Here is an 11,685-nt window from a genome sequence, read left to right as displayed (position 1 = left end):
GTGGACATTTTTTTATGGGATGATGGAAACCTCAATGGAATTGGTACTTAGGGAAGAATAACCTTTGACAGGACCTATCTGGGATGACTTGAATAAGCAAAGGATAAACCCTGGGGACATTGTTAACATCGAACACAACCAATCTATGCAGTGCTAGAATATATGGAAATGATCACAATTGATTCCTTCAAGGATCTCATGATTGTGCAAGATATCTAGGGTGGGCTACCCAAATACCTTCAGCAGAGTCATCCATTAGGATACCCCTATTTTATCATGGCTCTTAATCAGGCCTCCTTTTATGCTAGTTCCTTACTAAGATTTGAGGCCAAATGGATTAGTTTACAATTCCTTTTCCCCATCCTTTGGTGCCCTACCAGATTTTATCAAGCACCCATTTATTGGGATGAGAAGGAAGAAATAACAGGATGTCATGAATTAGAATGATGCTTAGGGTATTATTATATTGGATAATTTGGCCATCCCTCATATGTATGCAGTGATATTCATGTAGGGCTTCTGAATAGGAAGATGACAATGCATGAAGACATGCAACATGCCTATGAGGGGGGAGATGACGGGCTACAAAATTGTACCTTTATCTATAGAATTTTCCTGCTTTGTTTTTTACCAATCTATCTATTTTACCTTAAATTGTCATCAAAACCTTTCACATATATTATGGGAAGCTTAAGGTATAAAATGAATATTTATTGTTTCTTTGATCATAATTTTTAGATTAGAACCGAGAATGTTAAAGAGTAGTTTTAAGATCTATATTAGTATGTATGAAATAAAATAAGAGGCACTAACTCAATTAAGTGAAGGTGTATAGTTGCTCACCAACAAATGTCATATGACTAAAAATCATGTTAGTATCCATGAGAAAGGAATAGGTGGAATCCAAAGATTCACTTGCATGTCATTAAAGGAAAACGACTTTAGGTTAGGCATTTGCGAGGAATTCAAAGCATATGGGTAAAACCACCCATATATTGTTATTTGGATGTTGCACACAAGAATAGTCATAGCCAGCTTATTATGGGGATTTCATTCAATTTCGAAGAAAGTTTTTTATTGTCTGAAAAGTTGTTGCACTGATCACTGAAGATTGTCCGAGGTGCCTTATCATGTAACAATCATTGTAGCACCAAGGACAAAATGAGTTAATATTCACATGAATTCATTTGTTATGTAGCCTATTTATTTAGATAGTTGATGTTTCATGCGATAATTTTTTTTAGTTAAGTGACCTCTGGTTGTCAACATTTTGTTGGGACTTAGATTCCCCTTCATTGTATAAATATATGTACTTTGATATATATAGATATATAGCCTATGTGTGAACGCATGTTATATTTTTTATCCCTTTAATTATAAACTTCTTGCTCATGGATGTTTTGTCTTGCTCACTAGAGTTGCACTGGTAAATTCATAAGCTCTCAAACGTGGACCAACCTCGAGTTGGGCCTGCTCAAGGTAAGGTGTATTATCATGTTCATTTCTTTAATTTAATTTATTTTTATATTTTATTTAATCACATAATAGTTACAATCAACCAAGCTTAATTTATGCAAAGTCTGCGTGCTAAATTTCATTTCTTGCAGTGCATTGAAGTTTGTTAAATTTCCATTCCTATATTTCTTTGGGCCATGCTTTAATTTTAAGTGTGAAGAGTGATGATCCAATTGCTTTGAAAAAAACAGTATTTGTTGTGAAACCAACAACAATGTTGAAAACTAGTAACGGTTGCTACGAAAACGTAGCCCTCTAGACTTGCTTAACCATAGTAGAAATGATTACACTAAGCTAGGTATTGAATTGAGATTTCGAAGCTTGAGGTGCCATGTAGTTGAACCGAAGTAGAGTCTTAGGCTTTGATTGGAGTTAGGTTCTATACCGCGAATAGGTTTCCTTTGATTTAAGTCTTCTGCATATATAATTGATAGGAACTTTAATGATTGTGTATACAACACTGAGAGCCTTGTAAGTCATCTAGACCCCGAGTTGACAAATTAAATGATTAGTGAATACCAACATTGCCTTAATTAGAAAAACAAGTAGTCATGCCATCATTTTCCATCAGCAACAAAGGGGATTGTTTTTTTAAAATGTGTAGCTATCATTTATATTGACATGCCAAGCATAGCGTAATTGGATCAATGCATAAAAACTTGAATCAATCAATGATAGGGGGAGCATGTACACAATTCATTGTCATTGATGCCACAAGAGAAAGTGGAGTTGTGACGTCAGGTAATGTAGGAGAAAGGTCACATAGTAGACGTAGAAAATCATTGAAACCTTGCAACTGCTAATGAGATCAATCTGATAACAAAAGGCACAAGATTTCTCTACCAAAAATTTGCAAAAAGAAAACAATGATAGAAAAAAATCACACATAGAACACAAAATTTATCTAGGGAACCAAATTGGGAAAAGACCCCTCTTGCTTGTATAGAATCAACTGAGAAATCTGATCTATTACTTAGAACCTACTTCAAACCTGAAGCTCCTTGCAATACTGATAAAGTCTATACAATACTTGCCCAACACTTAGGAAAATAAGGCCTACTAGGAGCTCCTATTTCCTAGCACAATTATGACCCTAAAAATAGGAATTTCTCCTATTTCCTTACGCAATTCCCAAGAGAAATTCTCTGCTTACTTCTCAAGCCTTGCACATAAAATCTTGTGTATAATAAAAAATATATTTGTTCCTCCATCCAGTCTCAATAGGGAATTCGAATTTAATTACCTACTATGGCTAAATTTAGTAGTTGCAACTAGTTAATTGAGAGTTAGTTGAGTTAACAATAGTTAAACTACTCAACTAAACTCCAAGAACTCAAGTATATCTCTATTCTAGAACGAGAGATCAGTTAACTAACAAACACTAGAGTTAACTCCACTAGATAACTAAATTTTAGCTATCAGCTAGTACATGACTCACTAAAATCCATCTAACTCGAATTAACCGACAATAACTCAAGATAGGCCACATCACACATGTTAATTGACAACTAACTCAAGTATCTATGAGGCTGAATTCGAATTAGCATGTTTAACTATGGAACAAGTCAAAGAAGCCATTCCTTGCTACGATTTCAACACCCCCTCTTAGTGAGGAAGGACTTCTTGGACGAACCTCGTCCACCTAGATCTGTCTTCACCTCTACTAATTTCTCTAATACTTCAGGTTCTCCCTCTGAACTAGAGAGTGTCATGTAACCTATGTATCTCATTTTCTGCTTATTGGTGCTCGGAGACTCAAATCCCTTTTGAGCTCCCTTAACCAAATCCTCATCCCACTTGGCTTGAACTCTCCTTATACTGGAATTCTATAACTAGTCATCATCATCATTTTTCTAGTCATCCCAGCTACTAACTAGCTTAGACTGGAACTGAAATACTGGCTAAGGCTCCATCTTTAGAGTTCTATCTAGCTCTCTCTCAAAAACGACATCTCTACTATGAGAAATCTCTTCCTTGCTCCTCAAGGCTACACATGCACATACCTCGAATTTGTAGAGGCTCTTAATCCTAAAACCAATCTGCTTTACCTGACCTAAAGCAAAATTCTTGAGGTAGGCCTCCCCATTTTTGAATATTACATCATACCCTTTGTCCTCAATCATTAATTTATTAATAAAGGAAAATTTTATGGAATATCTACTGCTTTCAAACAGATAAGTAAGGGCCTTCCACATCTAGATTGGACTTTCCTTCCCATGCAAGTTTGGAACAATATGGTCTCTAACTCCTTCTAGGATCATTCTCCTAGTTTTGGCAGTGTCCTTCTTCCATTGAGCTATTTGTTGTGCATTTGATGCAATAGGTTTAAGAATATCAATCTTGATGTTTTCCAAAACCCCATTAGAATCTAAAAAAACCTCAATTTTGTCCTTCCATGCACAAAAAATCGATGTCCCTTCTATGGCATGCTCTATCCTCAAGACATAGGATGATGATTCTTATACTTGTAGAATTCTTGCACTAACTTGTCTTCTCTCTAGTAAACTTTGAATCTGATCAAGGAACTCAGTCTCTATCTTATTTCTAGCTTTGATACCATGTAAACAATCCCTGAAACCTTGAAACTACTAATGAGATCAAACTGATAACAAAAGACACAAGATATCTATACCAAACCTTTGCGGAAATAAAACTATTGAATAGAAACACAATTACAAAGAACACAAAATTTATCTAGGAAACCCAACTGGGGAAAAACCCCTCTTGCTTATATTGAATCAGTTAAGAAATTTAATCTATTACATAGAATCTTCTTCATGCCTAAACCTCCCTACAATACTAATAAACTCTCTACAAGACTTGCCCAACAGTTAGGAAAATAAGGCCTACTAGGAGCTTATATTTCCTAGTGCAATTTTGCTCCCAAAAAATAGGAATTTCTCCTATTTGTTTGTACAATTCCCAAGAGAATTTATCTTCTTGCATCTCAAGATCTACACAAAAAATAATGTGTACAATGAATAAATAGATATGTGCCTTCATCGAGTCTCAATAGGAAGTTTGAATTGCATGATCTACTAGGGCTAAATTTAGTAGCTGCAACTAGTTAACTGAGAGTTAGTTGAGTTAACAACAATTAAACTACTCAACTAAACTTAAGAACTCAAGTCTATCTCTATTCTAGAATTAGAGATCACTTAACTAACAAACACAAGAGTTTTACTCCACTAGATAGCTAAAATATAGTTGTCAACTAGTACACAAATCACTAAAATCCATCTAACTCGAATTAATTGACAATAAATCAGTGATAGGCCACATCATACATGTTAACTGATAACTAAATCAAGTATCTACGAGACTAAAATTTGAATTAGCATCTTTGACTAAGGCACAAGTCAAAGAAACCATTACTTGCTACAATTTCAAAAGTCTAGGAGTGACAAAGGTGTGATTAGAGGAAAGAAAACAAAGTACAAAATACCTTGGATCATCCAATTAGTGGATCAAGCACATCAATGTAGATTGATGAGATTGACAGACCTTATTTATTTCAAGCAGTCCCAACTTACTCGATGCTAAACTAAAGGGATGGTATGAAATGACATTAGTTGGTAAAACTACTAAAGTTACATGGAATTTTTTGAACGAGTTTCGCGCCCCCTCCCCTTCTTTTCAAAACCACCATTGAGCCCACCTGAAACAGCTTAATGTAATAAAAAACAAAAAAAGGGTGATGTGGCACTAGTGAGTGCTAAGTGGACTATTCAAAAATCATGAGAAATTAGTCAGTTGCAACCACCTCTCATGGAAACAGTTATAGATGAATGACTTTCTTAACGCAGTTGAATCCAAAAAAATGATATCTAATATAATGCACTACGAAAGAACCTCAATACTTAAATAGAGGTTGTTGTCAATAACTAGTATGTTTATCAAATGCTTGGATTTCAATTTTTTTCGAAGCCAAGAGTTAGCATATTTCACTAATATCTGATATGATAAGCCCCTATTCCAACCTCATAGTCAAAAGGCACTTTAGGATTAGTGCCTAAGGGCTATGCAACCATCTAGCGCCTAGAACATCTAATTATTTTTATTGAAATTATTCACAATTTTCCTTGATTTTTGATATCATTGACCCCTGGTCAAGCCCTTGATCAAAAAGTTCCTAGGCATATAGCATTTAACGGATAAAATCACCATCGATCCCCACCTCCCTCCCAGAACATCATTTATGCAAAAGTCGTAATATTTTCCCAAATAGGTTGAATCTTGGGATATGGTTAGGTGATAAAACAATGGCTTGACATGTGATAGAGCAGTGATGTGTGATGTCAAGTGTAGTAGGTGATGCGGAAATGAAGGAAACATGCATAAAGGTGAGTGACACATGACATGTATAAACAGAGAAATGTTTTAGATGGCATGTCAGCATTAGCCACGTGTTGGACTGCAATTTGGAAATGCAAGAATGAGGTGGCATACTTGATGTCCTAAGGATTATCACCATATCTATATCTTGTAGCACTTTTCCATGTATTGTTTTTGGCATAATACCCAATCTCTTGATATACATTAGCCTTTAGTCATAACCTTGGTCACAAAGAGCCATCGAGTTGATGCCTAAGGGCTAAGAGCCCCTAAAGCATCAGAAACCTGGGGTAATGTTTTATAAAGGCATGTTGAACAAACCACACAATAGTCTAGGAACCATCTTTTGAGAAGCATGAGAGATAGAATAAATCACTAGTAACAGGGAAAACTTTGGCATTAGTGGGCTCCCAAATCCCAAAAATTATGGGGTGGTGTTTTCCTAAAGAAATTTCGATTGCTTGAAAATTTTGGTGGATAGCCATAGGGCCTAGCCATACATGATTAACATGTAGAAAATGAGGTCTTAGTGCCTCTGAGCCCTTATAATCCTAGAGTAATGTTTACAAAAGCATTGCAATTTTTTCCCAATATCCCAAGAACCAATGTGGACCCTAGTCATAATGCATAGTTCTATGTGCATGTTGCCTGAGAACCTGGGTTTTAAACAACGTATTCTCAAGTGTTTTCGCCCAAATTTCCATTCCTAATATCTGTCAACTAATTATCCCAAGGGATAGAAACATGGTCAAATCTGAACATAAAAATTCTCATTAAATGGTCCAACAGACATTGGTTATACAAGGGATTCCTATGTTAAAATTTTCTCGGTATTCCCAAAATCCCCAATAAAGATAAAATTTTGTGTTTTTCATGTTTGAATCCTAAGGTTTCAAGGTTGATGTAAGGGATCATAAAGAATAAGAAATCCACTAGTGTAAGAAATCCATTGGATGAGGAAGCATTAATAAATTGAAGAGCTAACAGAAGCAATTAAGAGATGAAGATGTGGAAGGAAATGTGTGTCTGAAAATATGCACAATAAAGTGAGTATCTTGATAGGAATAATTTTGTGATATGCAATGAAGTTCAAGAATAATTTGTAGTGTGAATCTATATAAGAGTGGTGAGAAGAGAAAGAATAATCAGTTGTAAAGTGCATGAGCAAGAATTTTCAGTAATAAAGTGTGAAAGCGATGAGTAGAACAATTGTGGTTTGCTGTTAAGTGCGGGATAGAGAATGGTATGCAATAAAGTGCAAGAGTGGTGAGCAATAAAGAGAAATATTTGTAGTGAAAAGAATGAGGTGTTTGGAACAAAGTTGATGTTGACAAGATAGCTAGAACAAATAGAAGAAGAGAAAAGCATACTAAATAAAATCAAATTTCAAATCAAAGAGCAAAGAGGGTTAGTGTCTCTTGTAGGTTGGTGCCTACAGAGAAGCAGAGGGGATTGATGTTTGTTGTAGGTTGGGGACTACAAAGCAATAGAGGAGATCGATGTCTCTTGTAGGTTGGTGTCTACAAAGTAGCTGTGGGTATCAGTGTCTCCACTAGGTTGGTGCCTACAAAGTAACAGAGAGGATTGGTGTCTCCTATAGGTTGGTGCCTACAAATTGATGTGATAGTAGGTCGGTTCCTACAAGATATCTTATAAAAAAAATTGTGGTTTTCTCTCATAACAGTTTCCATGTAAAACTTGTGGTTTTTTATCAATTTATGATATTGATATTTTATGATGTTTGATTGGTTATAAATAAGTAAAAAATGTCATTATACAGATTCACCACCCCATCTCAATATAATTGTGAAATCCGACAAGGAAAGTACCCATTTCAAAATTCCAGGGTTCACCCACAAATGATGTGGGAAAATGAAGACAAGCATGTGGATTAGACATCCATGAGTCCATTGAGATAATACCCAAAGAGTTTAGAGATATATGGGTGCTAAGGTTGATGATTTCATGAGAGATCTACCATTTTTTAGTGGAAAACATATTGGTTTTTCTTAGTGTTTACACATAGTTTTGGGTGCTCGAATATACCTAGAAAATTTCAAAATTTTTATTGGAATATTTCTAGATTATTTTGGGATCCCTAAAAATGAATTTTGCATTCCCATTACCCACCAAATAGATCTAGAACTTAGCTAAGTAGCGGCGGTTTAAAAGCAATGCATGTTGGGCCATATGATAAGCAATGTGCAACAAAATCGTAAAGGGATTTTAGAATAGTGAATTGATTTATGTATTTTTATGTTGGCTAGCTAAGAGGCATCTAACATTTGTGGAGACCCATGGATCAATAAGCAAAGGAATTCTTTGATGCTTTTTTCCTTGTCAAGGAGATTTTCCTTCATCCATCCTAATTTTCTCTAAGATGGTAATATCCTTTTGTGGTATCATAACATGGGTAGTGGTTGGTTAACTGTCATGAGGGATTCACTGGGGGAGAAATACTATACCATGTGCACTCATATTGGGGAATATATATTGAGGAAAAAATGACATAATATATCAGGGGATATATAGGGGTAAAGGGTTTTTATATTTCTTTGTCGGATTCCAGTGACATGACATCAGACATCCCTTATGCAGATCCCAGTCCCGGCAACAGAACCATTTGTTGGCTTGTAGGGTCCTGACCCAGGTTCTGAGATGACTTAGCCAAACAAATCCATGTACTACTGGCCCTTTCGGCAACAGTCCACTGAGCGCGGACTGAGGTCTCACCCGAAGTAGTATGGGAGGGTGCTAGAACCAGGTTTCTGCACCTTAGAGATGTCTGATGATTTGTGGTGGTCCGCGGTTGGACCCTGCACGTACGTCGCTACGTGCATCTATTGGTCTACTGAAAGTAGGAGTTTTTTAAAATGGGAAGGTGTATTGGGTTCATATTGGTAGGGGGTTAAATAATGTGATTTTGAGAGGTATTTTCCAATATGTAGTCAAATTAAGGGTATTGTTTAATATGTCATGAATGCAGGTGATATGTCAGAGGTTCATTGAGTAAACCCCCATACAAACTATAGAGGGCATTGGTGTACCTGAGTGTACAGTTGGGTAGAAAAGACCCTTCCTAAAACTCTCTGATAAGTTTTCAAAAAAAAAAAACTCATAAGTTTTAACAACATTTTAGGAGCACAAAAATTTAATGCTTCACAAACTCTATAATGTGTACCATTAATATTTAAAGAATTTTCCCTCATGACAATAACTCAAGTTGAGGAATGGAAAATCTTTTGGAACCATGAGTTACTTCATAGCTAAAGCCATGTGAGTTTATGACAATAGTGGTGAAGCCCATAAAGGTTTTAAAGATAGTTGTGTCATGTGTAAAGAAAGTAATGCACTAAATATGAGTGATATATAGAATGAGGAGAGGTATTAAACTTTGAAAAAAATAACTTTAAACTAGTACTAAATGAATACAACATTAACTGAATCATGAATTATATTTAGATAATATTTATTAAATTTAGAGAAACAATCGAAAATTTATGAACTTTTTAATAAAACCAAATATAACCCAAAAAAATTCATTAAAAAATATAATATAACATTAAACCAAAATATATATATATATATATATATAAAAGAAAGGCAATAAGTTAATTACTAAGTTAATTACTAAAAATTAATAATCTTTAACCTAATAATATGACTCAATAAAATTTAAAAAATATAATTTTTCTCGTATTTTTCATGCGAGAAAAAAGCCTTACACTATATATTAAATTTTAAAATATATAAAAATATATATATAAAAAAATATTTTATTTTATTGATATAAATATGAATAATTTTTTTAAATATATAAAATAAGAGAAATTTCAATAACTCATCAAATTAATTATAATTTTACTATAATTATGTAATTAATCCTGTTAGTAGTGATATATCAACCCCCCACTGCAACCAAAACTCCAGTTTTCAACGACCAACGTCATCCAATCGTCCTCATTGTAATTGTGCTTTTTTATCACGTAGGTTTCACTTTGTCGATAGAGTGTTTAACCTATCAAGTCAAAGCCACTGCTAGAAAACACAAAAACACAATTTAAATGGCAGTTGTCCATAACATGATTTTTTGAAAGTTTTTTTGGTGAGTTTTTCCGGTCAAAATCTGGCAGGAATTTATTGGAATCGCAAGTTTGATAGCTAGTTTCTGCACAATGAAAGCGTCCCAGAGGTTTTCCAGGGTGCTGAATCCAAATATGCAGTTAAAAAACCATTTTAACTGCAACAAATCAAGATTTAACCTCAATTTCTTCCGCCGTATTCCGTCACCGAAATCTCCAAAAAATCACATTATAAACAACTCCATTTAAATGTGAAATCGTTTCCTCTACCCAAACCCTATGCGTTCAAACCAAATCCCGACATTATTATTTTATTTTAAAATATTCCAAATTTTAAAAATTCGTTGTTATGAAGTAAATTAAGATTCACTGGGTGGATACCATTCATTTTTCAATGGTAATTCATAATAATTATTTTTACCTTGAGAGGTAAGGCACACAAATCATGGTTTTGTACAAGGTTAAGTGTCGGTACTTCCAATATCAGCTCATAACAATTATAATTTGGAAAATTGATGATAATATATAATTATGTTTTTACAATAATATATTGTAAAATATGGATCGAAAAGCTCGTTTATTTTTAAAATATTGTTAAGTTTGAAAATGTAACAAATTTTATAAGTTAAATATATAATTATATTAGTTTGATGTTATATTTTAATTTTAAGTGATTTATGGAATGAAAATGGATTAAAAAATGCATGCAACGAATTAGAATGGGCTTTGTTTATCAAAGCCATAATTTTGGTTGGAGTTTTTATTTTTTTTTGTCATAATTCGATCATTTATTTTTTCAAAAAATCTGATCATATGAGAGTTTTAATCTCTTTTTTTTATGGTGTAAATGGATTCACTATCATCAAAAACTTTGGGGTACTCAAAATCTTGAAGCTTCACAACTATAACCCAGATTTCCCAAAATTTATGCTAGATTTTTACAAAAATCTTGCCAAAATTTCTACTATTTTCTAGGCAAAAATGTGGCCTCTTTAGACTATTGAGTTAGAATGAGTTGTTATTAAATATCAGGAAAATAAAAATGACAACAAAATTCATGTGGGAAATTAGAATTTATTGTTATTAAATGTTAGGCAAAACATTGGTGGCTAGAATTTGAAAAAATTAAAAACATTACTTTTTCAAATCTAAGATCTGAATGTGAACTCTTGTCTTCTGTTAAAGAGTAGCTTGTATTACCAGAAGAAGAAATAAGAAACAACCATCCATCATTATGTAGCCATTAATGATATAGATTCAGAGTTAGTTCTTGTGGGATTCTTCTTCCTTGCTTTTGTTTATACCCTTCTCCATTGACATGTAAAGTTAGATTTAGGATTTAACAATTTCAAAGCACCGCAAGTCAATGGCAGTGATTTTATATTTGCGCATCTAATTTCTAAGAAATATCATCCCTGTCTGATAAGGTGGCGAAAATTTTGGTTTTTCTTCTTTTTACGAATACATTGAACATGAATCTTCAGAATAATTTGTGTCAGTCTGCACGAAATACATAACAAAATGCATTACCTGTGGTGTATCCATTGAATCTTATTAATACACCATTCATTCATGGAGTAGGGCCACCTATAACAACTATAATGAATCTGGATTTAAGACTTCTGTGGTTTATATCTTCTAACTTAGTAACCGGAGAACCCACAGTAAAAACCATTTTTCGTCAACTTTTCAAATCGCAACAGGGATCCATCATCAGGACTTCATGAATGTATATAGAAGAAAAGGTTGAATT

This window comes from Pinus tabuliformis, chromosome 2_2 (assembly GCF_031772625.1).
Source record: "Pinus tabuliformis cultivar Carrire ecotype Pingquan chromosome 2_2, CPIR1, whole genome shotgun sequence".
NCBI lineage: Eukaryota > Viridiplantae > Streptophyta > Pinopsida > Pinales > Pinaceae > Pinus > Pinus tabuliformis.
This window is presented reverse-complemented; position numbering follows the sequence as displayed.